The following is a 14,364-nucleotide window of genomic DNA, read 5'->3' on the forward strand; positions in this document are numbered from 1 at the left end:
CAGCGATAACAATGCAAGTTGAACGCGAGACCTCAGGCTCCCTTTTTATCGCAAATCAAAGCACGCCACCGTTTCGAATCGCGTCTCTTATCTTTCTCTTTTCCGATATTGCGTATATACTGCTCCCTTCTTCATCGAAGGAGGCAGCAGTTTCCCTCGAAGAAAGAGATTTCATTACAAGAAATTCGATCGATACGGACTCGAACCTTCTTACTTAGTTTGAATAAATTAGACACGACGGCCACGTTTTCTTAAATAATCCATCCGGATGCAAAGATGCTTCGAATAATGTTTTGCGAAATTGTACGCGGAATGTTCCATCGGTTCGTCATGCTCGATGGCAATTTACACGATCGTTTGAAGATAAAAGTTTTAACGATAGGAAATGTAAAACAGTATTTTTTCCATTTATTCAAAATCTTCGTTTGAATTGTCGTCGGTGATTCGATAAATCCTGCACAAAGAACGAAGAGGATGGACTAAAGGGCTTAGAAATTAGAGCTGAAAATTTAAATTTCTTTTGAACGTGCGCGCACGTGTATGGCTTCTGCGAAGACAATCCTCTTACGGACAAGGAAACGCGTCCTAATTTGTTCTCAGTTTTTGTTTCGTTCTGTTTTATGCGTTCTTGGTCTTGCCAATGGAAACGCAAACAAACGAAGGTAACACGGCAACTACACGTTTCCTCTTTGACTCAGTTCCACGGGCTTTGTGGATGGGAACAATGTTTTCGCAGCAACAGCTCGACCATGCTCTAACTGAAGCGGCACTCTTCAATTTTTTTGCGTCTGCGAATCTTCTTTGGCAACTTATACATACGTACGTACGTACGTATTTATATCCCGCACGCGCTCTCAAAAGATTACATGGAGATAATTAAATGAAATACCGAGCTACTTTTCCAGTGATATCCGGAACAATTAATTTTTATTATTACTCTGACATTATGTATTGTACTTACGTTCTCTCAATTTGTTTCCGACAACGAACACAAGTACGAAAGATTTAGGCCAAACGAATCGTACGTTCTTTAAAACGTTTCGTCGATGCCTTTCCTGCAAATATGCTAAAAACTCAACGATATTCTTTTCCACTATAAATAAATATCGAAACGAAGCAACGCCGATAAAGAAATTCGTGTAGAGAATTCAAACTTCATATTTCCTTTGTCACGTAGGATAGAACTTTTGCTTTGAAGAATCATCCGTTGGTCAGCGTGATAAAAGAAAAAAATGGATTGACCGCCGCTGTGAAAACTTGTGCCAACGATCGTGCGAGATAAAAGCACGAAACGCGTTCGATTGCACGCTTTAATCTTGCCAAAGAAAGTTTCTTTGAAAAGCGGAAAAGGGCACGCTTCGGTCCGCGTTCCAAACATGATTTTAAATCTTCCACGTTTTTCCTATTCGAGCATCCGATCGCACTTATTATTCCTTCGACTGGACGCAATTGAAATTGCATTTCGTCGCATTTTCGTCGAGCAAAACGCGAAAGTATTGCTCGGTCGGCTGACGGTAATTACCATGCCATTGTTCTGTCGTATTTGTCGAATATGATCGTTCGATCGCGAAATTAAAAATCCGCGCGACAAATTCCATCGATTGTTCGCTACGACAAAACGGCATTCGCATTCACTGCGGATTAATCCTCTAAGCGTGAACGCGCATCGCACCAAATACTGTCGAAACGAGGCTTTATGCATTGTTTATACGGCAAATGTTTGCCGAAAGAAGCAAAAGCTTCGCTAAAAATATGTCGCGGCTAATGGCTAGCGTTTCGCGATAAGTGGTTCTATCGATTCGCTCGAAAATCCACTGGAAGAAATTCTGCGCTTTTATCGTTCTTTTCAACCGCATCTTCGTTTCTAAAAATTGAAATGTTTCCAATCGCCGAAGCATCTCCTGTTAATCGATGGACTTTCACACGGTTGAAAAATGTTAATTAATATCGTATTTTTGAATAGCACAATCGTTGCTTGCAACTCCGTGTGTAACGAGACGTTTGCGAGAATGTTTTTATGTAAATTAAATTGTATTGTCCTTCGATGTTTCGTGTCACGATGTATAAAATCTGTCTTTAAAAGTGTTTTCAAGGAGAGAGACAAACGGAGGAATTTTGCATGAATGTCTATTTCATGGACGCTAGTAGATATGCACAAGTTCTTGATAATGAATAAATAAGCAAAGAAATAATTCTGACTCGTCCTTTGTGAATTCTTGGTCGTTTTATCGCATCATAAAAGAGGTTAAACGGTTACCTAATGTTAAAGAGAAAAAGATCGAAAGAAGCGTAGTCTATCTGACTCAGCTACGCTCGTAATGATGCTCGAAAGAGCAACCTTTGCTTGCTCCAATTTCGTTTCGAACGCGTGTCACTCTTGCGGACGACTATTGTTGCACGGTACAGAATACTATTCGACATTCACCGTCCAACCATTCAGAAAACGTCGATTCAATAGGAAGAAATAAAAGTTTCTTTCGAGCGTGCGTCCACACGTTGTTCTATTTCTCCGCAACTCGACGTTCTCGCGATCAAACGTTCACGCTTTGATTATTCATTGGTTTACCGAAAAGAAAGAACGAAAGAAAGAAATACAGGTGGAATAAAAGAGAAAAGGGTCGGCGAGCAACTTTTCGTCTCTGATAATTGCTTGTTCGTTCGGTTCGTGAGATTCTTTGAAAATTGAACAGCTTCGTGTAACTGAAGGAAATTGCTATTGAACGCAACGATACGCAAAAAAACACAGGGAGACGCGGGCTTTAAACGATTACAAAGAAAAAGAGAACGATAACAACGAGTAGATAAACGAAGTTGTTCGAGCAGAAAAACGTACATCGATAACGTATCTATATTCGTGGAACGTTAGATTTCTCTCGCATCTACGTTTCAATTATCACCGAAAACAGATCAACCCTTAACGAAACAACAAGGATTATCGTGTTTCGATTTTTCAGATAGGAGCGCACTTTAAATAGCTGCGATATGGAATTCCGTTTGGTAATACGTCTCGTAAATAGACAACTTTGCTTTCCATATATAGCGGTTCCGTTGGTTTTACGCGTTTCTGATATTCATGATTTTGGGGATTAAGGGGGCGTCAAACGAAGAAACACCCTCGGATCGTAGGACTTTGAACGGATTACCCTGAGTGGACAGCACGTTAGGAATTCTCGATTCGAGGGTTATCCCTGATAGGAGCGAAGATGCCCTAAAACCAGCGCATTCAGTTAGCATCGAATAATACAGGCCAACCTATGAATAAGAATTATTGGAATCGCGAAGATAAAAGTAAAAGAAGACAAATCCACTTTACTTAAATTGATTTCGCACGAATCGAACGTACACGAACGCGCGAGTTCGACTTACAGGCAAAGCGAAATAACGTAAAATGATTATCTTCTGCTCGTCCTTTTTGCGGCGTTTAATTAGCACGCAAAATTTCCCATTACGAAAAATACCGTCAAGGTAATTGAATTCTGTTTTATTTTCTCTCCAACTGCTGCGCTTAGTCCTCGTCTTTTTCTTTATCTTTCGATCGTTTTCCATAACGCGTTCTCCATCGAGCAAATCTCGCCGCGAAACGACATTCGTCGACGGAAGTTAACGGATCGATCGGTAACAATCGGATCTCATCGACCGTAAACTTCGACTTTGACTGCTGACGTAACCGGACGAAAAAGCAACGGAATTGAACGTGAGACGACGAAGTCGCGAAACGAACCTCTCTCGTGAGTTCGCACGGAATTACTTTACACGAAGTCGACTCGAATCGAGCTGCTTTCAAGCTCGAACGCTATCCCATTAACGTTAAGATCTCGACGTTGGGGAGGTGGTTGCGAGTTATAGAGACTCCAAGTACTATCCGACTATGTACGTGATTACGTGTTCGTTACTAAACTCTAATGGCTTTTTATTTCACCTAAATTACGTGATCGTAATTAAAGCGAGTTTTTCGATTGATAAATGACCGTCCTTTTAAATAACGTAAAACGTTTTCGTTTTATATTTTATTTCTTTGTTCTTTGTTTTCTGCTCGAATGGCAGAAGAATAGCAGATAATTAGACCATCGTACATATGTATTTATATTTTTACAGTTTTACCTTCGAACAAAAGCAAAATTATTATTATTATTATTATTATTATTATTATTATTATTATTATTACTATTATTATTATTATTATATAAAAGCGCAAAAATATTCCATGAATTATTATCTCGGTCTTTCGTTTCAAACACAACTATACATCGTAGCGTTATACGGTTCATCGCAGATTCGTTAAATACTTGAAATTTGCGTTGCTTGTCGGAGATAAAGACATAGTTCGAGCTACATTCGGAATTATGGCTTTCCTCGTTTTAGCGGTCAACCAAAGTTCTACGCAGGTCTAACTTAAATAAAGCCAGGGAAATATCTCCCTCGTGTATTTTGTTTAGCTTTCATGCTGATTTCACGTCCACGAGAATCGTTATCCTTCTATTTTATTCGTTGCTTTGATGTTCACAAACAGTACATTTCGGTATAAGAGCAATTCTTTAATACATTATATTACTGTTAAATGACATTCATACACGCGCAATTGAACATCAAAGACGCACAACACGATTCCGCGCTTCTAATTTTACAATTTTAATTTACATTTTTAGATTTACTCTTCTTTTAATGGCAATGTCGCGAAACGTATCATACGCGTATAAAGATTAATCACATCCTAATTACTGCGACGAGTTTCAGATGCAAATATTAAACATTTCGATTCTAAAGAATGTAGATACCTTTGAGTTAGAAAGGACGAGAGACGGTAAAATTGCAGAGTATGCTACTGAAAATGTAGATATTCCTCTATGCTTGATACACAAAACACGCGATCAATATTCGTTCGTTCACGATGTTGTTGGTTCACTCACTTCGCGTAAGAAGCTTAAGTTATTCAGAGTAGCTCCGCGTTATTCGTTGACTTAATTAATATCGTTATCAATCGATTTAAGACACATTTTATACAACCAGTCAAATCAAAATTTAAAGGACGATAACAGACGCTTAAATATTTTCCGTTACCGAAAAAGAGGGCTACTATTTTCCTACTCGAAATAGGATCGTATTCGAGTTCCACCTAGTTTCGGAGATTGAATTCGAAATTCATCGATCGAACGAACGCAAAATTATGATCGATTCGAACGATTTCTTGGATAATTTTCATCAATTATCGTATTTTGTGTAAAGTCATTTTAATACTAATCCTACTTATGAACGAAAGTGCGTATATCTTGACTTCGTTTCGGTAGAAGGCGTTCTAAATTTACGTTGCAAACCTTTGCAGATGCGAACAAATAAATTCAGATTAAATGTGTTTCGAGAGTAGACGGTGTCCAGGCGTAAACGACAATCTTACCGTTTAATCATCAGCCAACTAGAGGACACAATTAATTACAGACAGCAATTCGTCGTGAGGATGGCTGGTTGTTAACCACGTCCGACACAGGGAACGTGGAAATTTTACGACGCTACTCTGGTATCGTTAACACGGCTTTCCTACAGTGCAACGTGCAACGTAACGGTCTGTTCCTCTTCTCACCCGCTACGAGCTACGATTTAGCATAATTGCAATTTAACACTTGTCCTGAGAGAGACTTCCACTTAGCCGCAATTCGCCACGCTCGTCTTGCTCGTCGTTGGCCGCGCGACTTAAAACTTTCCGCATTTGCATGAGACCGATATCCCACTGATACGATTAGAATGTACCGCATCAGAAAACGTTACCACGCTTCCCCGTTTCCAACCGGCTGCGAACCGGCTCACGTTTAATTCCCACGCGTGCAATTCAAAACTGCTCATTTTTCATCCGTTTTCTCTTACGTTTCGCTCGATCGATCGATCGGTTTCCAACGCGTTTTCGTTCCAGTGTCGTAATTGTCGAAATTTTCGCGCGATTAATTAACGCGGCCGAAAATTAGATAATATGAGAGAATAATATAGCATTTTTCTATTGCCATCTTCTCTTTTCATACGCACTTGGTAAAGAGATGCATATCGCGCTAAATTTTCCGCATAATATCACCATATATATATATATATATATATATATGAAATTCATATTAGTCGCGGTCAGTCGAATTAGGTACGTATTTTATTCGGCGCACAAACAAAGTCATCGTACTAATTAATTTCATATTTCGCCTATAACGGATCGCTTTTCATTCATGGTTCAGCGTAAACGCGGTTACTAATAATTATCCGATGGTATCAATTGCGATGTCACGTTACACAAACACCGTATTGTTAATTTATATTCGAAATTTGGACGACGAACATGTACGCCCCACCGGGAGAAGGTATAACGCTGCTATTTATGCTAAATCATTCACGAAGTCCCCTGTAGAATCCGAAACGTTCATATCGCTTAATTTAAATCGCATTGTTAATGAACGATGCTCGCCATGAGCGCGGGCGCGCGTTAAATCGCTCCAAAACCGTAACACTTCCATTTTCTCTGTTACTATCCTAGAGTAAAATATAATTTGCTTTAAACGCGACCCAATAGCGCGCTCGTTTAAATTTAAGAGACATTGCGATTCCCTGTATTATGCGCATATGCATTCTCATTTATTCTACTTATTTGAAGTTTTCATTTACCCTATTTTTCATATGTTTCGTATTTAAATTATTTCCGTGCTGCTGTTTTCTACGCGAAATACCGCGTCATTTGCATTATTCATTTAAGAAGCTCTGGGAATTATACTTCATTATTTAGGATTTATAACGTGCTATTATGTCGTGCATCTTTAATCTATCGTTATCTAGATTCGACAAACTTAATTAGTTCGTAATGGCAAAGTGCTATTTGAAACACTTAGGCTCCTTTATGTGGAACAGTAACGAGAGCCAGAAATCTAGCGTCAGAAGTTAACTGGAACAATTTATTTTAATTAATTTTTTACAGTGCATTAGACGAAGGTAATTTCAAGCATAAAGAATGTAACGAAACTAGTATCCAAGACTTTGTCAATGAGATTTTGTGCAAATTATACCTTTTAAAAATCAATCGAGAGATTAATACGAAAATTTAAGAATATATTACTTATAATTAAAATGTACCAATATATGCCGTTTCAAATGAGAAATTTTTCACAGGAAAGAAAAATACAATTTGTTAGCTCTGTTGCTCGGTTCCACATATCATACGTATTGTGCATAGTCAAGAAACGCTGCTACAGACTCGACGATATATTATCGTTTTTTGCTTTGCGCCGAACTTGCGTTTCACGACAGCAAAAGGATTAACTTAGTGATTTATTATGTCCCTCGCAGAATTTTACGGTAAAGAACTGCGTCACATGTCTATGACTCCTATGGAGAGATTTAACCAAAGTCTTGGTCCGACCGCAAAATACGAATCCGTGAGTCAATACTTTCCTGTTAGATTTTAATTAAAACGTCCTGAAGCAACCGTTTTACGTTTTATCCGACATCCATTTCGATCTACCATCAACCGTATAACTAATTACTTGCTATAGCTATACTAAACGCTTCTCCGCTTCAAACATCGAGCAAATTTATTAAAGCGATATCCGTCATTGCAAATACAGCTACTAAATAATCGAGCGCCGATGCAACATGCTTTGATGAAAATTACCAAATAGTATGACAAAAATCGCTGATGTGTGCTATCTATGAATCACGAGAATTTCGGAATTCAATCCGAAATTTTCTCTTTAGAAAATTCGGCAAAAATGTAAAAATTTAGCGAATATCGACGTTTAATTGAAATTCGCGCGGAGGATCAAAGTGCTTGTAAATTTTAATTCCAACATTAATGTAACTTTATAGTGACTTTAAAAAATATGAAAAGTTACAGATTGATACTAATGTTAATTAAAATCTACGAAGAAAGTTTACACGTTCGCGAAGTTAAATACAATTAAAATATGGAATAGTTTAAAAAGTTGCAAATGAATATAATAATATGGATTAGAGTTTCTTTCAAAGAGAATCGAAATGATTATATATATTGTAATATATCTTTTAATTTGCCTTTGAAACAAACAAAAGTTACAAATAAATAAAAATCGATGTTTCAATTCTGGCTTACAGATTCTCTGATACGATTAAAATACTTGACCTATTACAAAAAGATGTAAAAATATTCGGTCTCTACGCCTGTACAAACTTCCATTTGGTTCGAGTTGCAGTTCTCAAATATTTTTTACCAAGAGTCTGATGAATTTTTCTACGTATTTAAATACAATGTACATTGTTTGTTGAGAAAACAAAGCGTAGAAGCAAAGGTGCGAAAGCACTTGTTAATTAATCAAACCTCGACAAGCCGGAATCCTTTCGTGAAACACACGATAGAAACGCGACCCCAGATCCAACCGCGTTTCTCTCTTCATAATGCAAAGCGACCAGGCTATCCACTTGCACCAGCGTTCCAATAAATATGGTTAACCTGTTCCGCTATCTGCGCTCGAATCTTGCTCTCCATTATACTTACTTTAACCCGGGCCGTTTGTTCGGATCACTTTGTGGTTTTCACGCAACGCGGCGCGATTTAAGGCGAGGATTCAGGTTGTACTCCGACCTGACACCACCGTTCTTCGGTACAAAGATGTTCGTTTCATTACGTAATCACGAGTGAACAGGAATGTTAAATTTTCGCGAAGATTTGAGAAAATATAGAGGAACTGGTAACGGTGGAAGAAAAATTCGTTCGATAAATGAAAATCGAGAGGTGGATGAAAATTGAAATATTTCAAGATCCGAAAGTATAGACCAAGTATGAACGAGGTATGAATTCGAATAATAAGCTAACGCATTTGGTTTTATTTAATTGAAAATTCCATTTGAATTTTAAATTGCTCCCCTTCCATGAATTATTGAAGGGAAATTTATGGATATTCCGTTCTATTGTACGCGTCACTTGTTCGTGTCATTGTCTCGTGTAAAGTGAAAATCAATGTAAAGAGAAAATAAATGGACGACTGAAAAAAAAAAAAAGAAATCGAAGACGATAAATCGCTATTGTGTTTAAATTTTATTTTGACATGGTGAGAAGTTGACTGGAGAATTTTTATATTTATTAAAGGACGCGAAGAATTTTTGTGAAAAAGTCTCGGTAAAATGTTTTTCTCGGATGTTGTACGTTACATCGAACGTTCTTCCTTCTGTGTAGAATGTTTCACGTTGAAATAACAATAATCTCAGCTCCCATGTGCATAATTAAAATAGATTTAAAAGAGTAGCTACGCGATCAGTTTTTCTTATTATTATATAATAAAATAACTTCTCGTGCGGCGGGAAGAAACAGAAGAAAGCAGAAAATGAGAAAATCTAAATTTACCAAAACGTAATTCATCTAGTCAAAAATCGTTAATGCGAAACCAAGCGATAAAATAGGGTAAGCTGATCCGATTTTTTTTCCAATCGCGATATTCGCGTGGGTGTGGAAAACGTCGTCGACAGCCGCCCTTCCCGACGAGTTCCACGTCATGGAAAAACTTTTGCGGGTCGATTTATGCGAGCCGCGACCAAAAATGGAACGCACCGTGGCTGGTAACGTCGATTGGAAATTTATTACGAATCGAAATCACGATACGTTTGTACTTTCTACATTCGTGTGACACTGATGTGAAAAACTGATAAACTCGCTGGTGCTTCTTTTTGCTCCACCCACAGCGTGGCGATTAATTAGCACCTTTGCCCTCGCTAACGTAAAATTATGTCTTTTTTCGTGATTTACACGTAGCCGGTTCGCGTTAACACGAATCGCATAGATTTAACGATTATTCCTGTACTCGTTTACATTCGTTTTATGCTTACAGTTGAAATTATCGATTGCTCTGTTGCTGTGCGAATCAATCGACACGTACATATAGCTATTATCGCGATGCTAACGATAGAACGTGCCATTTTTCTAACGACCTCGTTCATATTCGTTCAGCGATCATAAAATTGGCCGATCTTCGTTCCTTGCGACTTTCATAAAGCTTCGTAACGTTAAGAACTTTAGAAAGTTTTCAAGACTTCGATACTGTCAACTTCGAAAGACCTCAACTTCTCACAGTTTCGGCAGGCATCAAATTTATTCGAAATGTTTCGACCAAGTTGGAAGAAGGAAAATGTTTAAGAGGATTAGACAAATTACTTGATAGACGCAAATTCCCCCTTTGGCTACTTACAGCGTATGATGAACTTCGTTCTAACCCGTCAACACGAAATCTTCTAACGTTAAATTAGAAATATATTTTAAAATATATTATATTTTTCAGATATTTGGGAATAAATCTCGATACGAATGCTCGCCAATTAGCAATCGACTAAATTACAAACTGCACGGATTAAGTCAGGAAATCAGCATCCATGTATTTGTCAATTTTTGTCGAATATCAAAGAAGCGGCGCTCTTTTCAACGAATTTTGCTTTAAAATAACAAACTAACGGAAGCAAAATTCACGTATCGTATGAAAAATAAAAGCAATTTGATCCGTACGAAACGATCGGTTGGCTAAAATGTGTTATTAATAATTCACGAATATCTTCCATTCCAAACGTTTACTAATCTTTGTTCAATCATCGTGGCTGTTAAAACATATATGCACGATCATACGATTGCGCGTGAAAAATCTAAAAATATTTTACTGCTGATTGCTCGTATATTTTCTACCTACCGAGCTTTCAAGTGGAATTAACTAAAAAAATACGAATAAAAACGGACACTGGATATCAAGAGGCGATATAAATAGAATTTGTTTTACCATTCGAACGAAAGTCGTATATCTTGAAATCCCTTTCTATCTTTCATTTTATATTGTACCGAAAAAAGCGTCAAAGGGCGTATTTTCGAAGCAGTTAGATTTTCGAGTCTCGATAGAAGAATCCAAAAAATGTGCAAATACTTTCACAAGCCATCGTATAAAATTACCTAAAACCCGCAATACGAAGAAAGTATGTTCACGAATATCTTCAGATAGTACAATCAAATCAAAGTACAGGAAAATGGATAACATTATATTAATGTAATAACTAAAGAACACTTTTTATTTCTTCCTTGTTCTTAAATCTCTTCCTAACTCTTCAACAGGTTGCTGGATTATACAAAAAAAACGTCCACTGAGACATAAACTCGTTTCTCGATCGTTAGCAGAGACGGGATTGAGAACTCGCGAGAAGAAAATTATAGAACCGTTGCCGTTGGACAACAATCGTCGCGTAGCGCATTCGCTGTTGTTTCACGCCAAATAAAGCTCATAATACGGCGAAATGTGGCCAGGCCGCTTCAACTAATCTGCTAACGGGACAAATTTGCCATCCCTGTGAAAAACGAGCCATTATTCGAAATTTAGTCGCCCGTAATATAATGTAGATACGGCCATCAAATATGCTAACAAAATACATTACACGTTATAAATTTTCACGTATCCGCGACTAGGTGGTTGTTCGGCAGCGGGAAAACGCGTATACCGAAAAGCCAATAATGGAATAATCATTGCGGGATATACCATGCTTGTGTATAAAAGCGGCGTCGAAAATGGTAATCAGTTTTTGCGTTATCATCATCCACGATCGTTTGTTACTAGACAAGTATCATTTTTTAAATTGCCTAATAAATTCCGTACAACTGTTTTCTATCGCGAAAAATCCATTTTAACTCTTAACTCGATTCTTTGTGTAATTCTACAGGCTTTTGTCAATTGACATTATTTACGAGTCTATCTTTTCTTGTATTGTTAAAACATTTAATTTCCTATATTTTGTAAAATATTTCCGGTGAGATTTAAACAAAACGGCTGTCAGTGACGAGAGCATATTTCTGTACCTACTCTTATGTTAGGTATACAACGTATGTTATTCCCATAAATGGGTCAAGACGAAAAGTAAAAATATTTTATACTATCTATTTAAATGCCAAGCATTTTATTTTTCTCGGTTGTACGAGGAAAATATTCTGCACGGCCGAAGTACAGGAGGAAAAAGTCTGTATTTCAGCTTAAAGGAGAAAGATTAAACTTCACTAGGTAGCAGCATTACGGAACAAGCGAAGAAAGCAAAGCTTGCTACGTTATTCAAATTCACAGTGCTTTCTGCCCCTTCTTACCTTTAATATCACAAAAGATTCACGATTTACCCTAATTGCCTTAACCGCTCTTTATTTGCGAAGTAGAAAATAGTGGTAAACGCGGAATGGTAAACTTCAATTGCAAATTCATTGTTTATTTTAAAAAATACTTGGCGAGATGCTCGTTGGAAGTTACACAGGCCAGGTGAAACCCGATGAATTTTCAACGATCTTTCTCACTGCGTTAGGAAATTCGTAAAACGAGAACTTTCAAAATCGTAGACGGAAAGTCCAATGTTTGAAGATGAAACGAGATTTTCCAGGTTAAGAAAACATACGCCGAACTTCCAACAATGAATTCAGCGATTGTTGTTTTGCTTCCTCGTTGCGTACAATATCACGCAGCCAAGTAATTTTCTTCTTAACGCGTTTCTCTTACTCGGCAGGTTACTCATTTTGCTTTAGTTGCTATCAAATACAGTTTTTCTTGATATTTCTGCTTTCTATGCTTCTTGTATTTTCATATAATATTTTCTTACTGTACAGCGACAGTCAAAATTCGGCGATCGAATTTGTTCCATAGTTTCGATATTCGACGTTTCGAAGTATCTCCATACTGTTTCCACAACAGATTCGGTTTGGCCAATAAGAAGAGCAAGTTAAACAATTTTGTTTCAAAAAGAGACGAACGATAATTAAATTTTTAACGGTTTTATGTCAGAAACGGTGGTATAACGTTAGAAGCAAAAAGTCACTGGTGAAATTAAAGTGAAATAATACTTTGTCCAATATTAGAGAGAAAATTCCACGAACTGCAAAGTTGCGAATTTACTATGCTTTATATATCATTATACTTTGTGAGCAATTTCAGAAACAATCTACGAAGAAATTAGTCGTAAATCGAATTATTTTTGACAAGAATCATTATAAGTTATAGGACCTTTTAACTTCAAATTAGAAGCTTCGTGAAGCAATCGAGGAATTCCCAATTTTTAGCACGGCAAAGTAGAATGCGATTAATAAAGGTATTTCTCTTTGTATTATTAACTTGGCTACGGTACTCGAATTTTTATATCTCAATTATGTTCACGTTCCAATAGACAGAGATACTTTTGCCAATACTTCCACTGGCGTTAAAAATATCCTACTTTCTATCGTACGTGAAATTCTTAACAGAGAGAAACGAAAAAAGAAAGAAAGAAAGACGAAGATCGTCGTTTACCTTTTTCATCAACCTAGAAAAATACCTTATTCAACGTCGCTATTTACACGTTTCTAGGTCGTAGCAGCTCTTCCTTGGCCCTTCTCCTCTCTGCCCAAAATCACGGGAAAACCCTTATATCTTCATAAAAGTGGAGTCGTGCCATAAACGCGCGTATCTCTCAGAAATCCCATTTGCCCTCGAAACATCATAAATTCGCCAGTTGTAACCGTCACGATTCCGATTGCGGTCTAGTTTCCACGACGAAACGAAATTTCCTAGATGCACGACTGATTGGACACGAAACAACGAACAGTCGGTCCATAGTACATACGGTATAACGTAAACGTTGCCGTGGCTCCTCATGAAAAGTTACGGGAACGTGACCAATTGGCTCGCTCCTTAAGCACACGTGCAGAGTAATTTGCCGAGCAAACATTATGCGATTGCAAATTCTACGTGGACACGCTGGGCTACATCGGTGTCAGCCAAGGAATTGAATACGGTATCGTGGCAGAGCCGATAAATTTGCAACCGAGAACTGAATTCTAAACCGGAATTCTAAGAGCGGTGGAAACCGACTATCGGTCCGCGACTCGACACCGCCGAAGCAGTTGGACGTTTCGAACCGTCTCGTAAAAAGATTTCTGGCCGTGTGTTATCGCCATCGCGTTCTCCGCCTTTCGACCGTAATCGTGGAATTGGCCGAAACGGTAAAGTAACAACTGTGCCGTCACCTTAGAGTCGGATCTTTCGTGTAAAATACAAATGAGAAAAACGAGCGATATTTAGATCGAAGAAGGAAGAAGTTCTTGGATAAAAATTTCGTCCGAGGTTTATTTTCCTAGTTGCGGATAATTTAGTTTTAAGCTGGAAGCGCACTGATAGCTGCGTACAAAATGCAATAGAATTTCGATGTTTAATTTCGTTTATTTTCTTCAGAGTGAGAAACGCGAAATGCGGTTGAAACAGAGGGAACTTTTATACGACTACGAAGCACAACTGTTCTCCGTATTACGGCTATATTTAATGGAATACAAAGAAAAATACTAGCTTTTTCGATGAAGCTGATGATTTCCTTTGACCGTTCGCTTCATGAAAAATCCTATTT

At 37.7% G+C, this 14,364-nt stretch overlaps 1 protein-coding gene across 5 annotated transcripts in view; it reads right to left on the bottom strand.

The window, feature by feature from the left end:
* LOC139995852 (neural-cadherin-like) overlaps positions 1-14,364 on the bottom strand; it is a 242,297-nt gene that overhangs the window by 154,927 nt on the left and 73,006 nt on the right. The gene's annotated exons all lie outside the window — the stretch shown is intronic.

The sequence above is a fragment of the Bombus fervidus genome, chromosome 16 (assembly GCF_041682495.2).
Source record: "Bombus fervidus isolate BK054 chromosome 16, iyBomFerv1, whole genome shotgun sequence".
Lineage (NCBI taxonomy): Eukaryota > Metazoa > Arthropoda > Insecta > Hymenoptera > Apidae > Bombus > Bombus fervidus.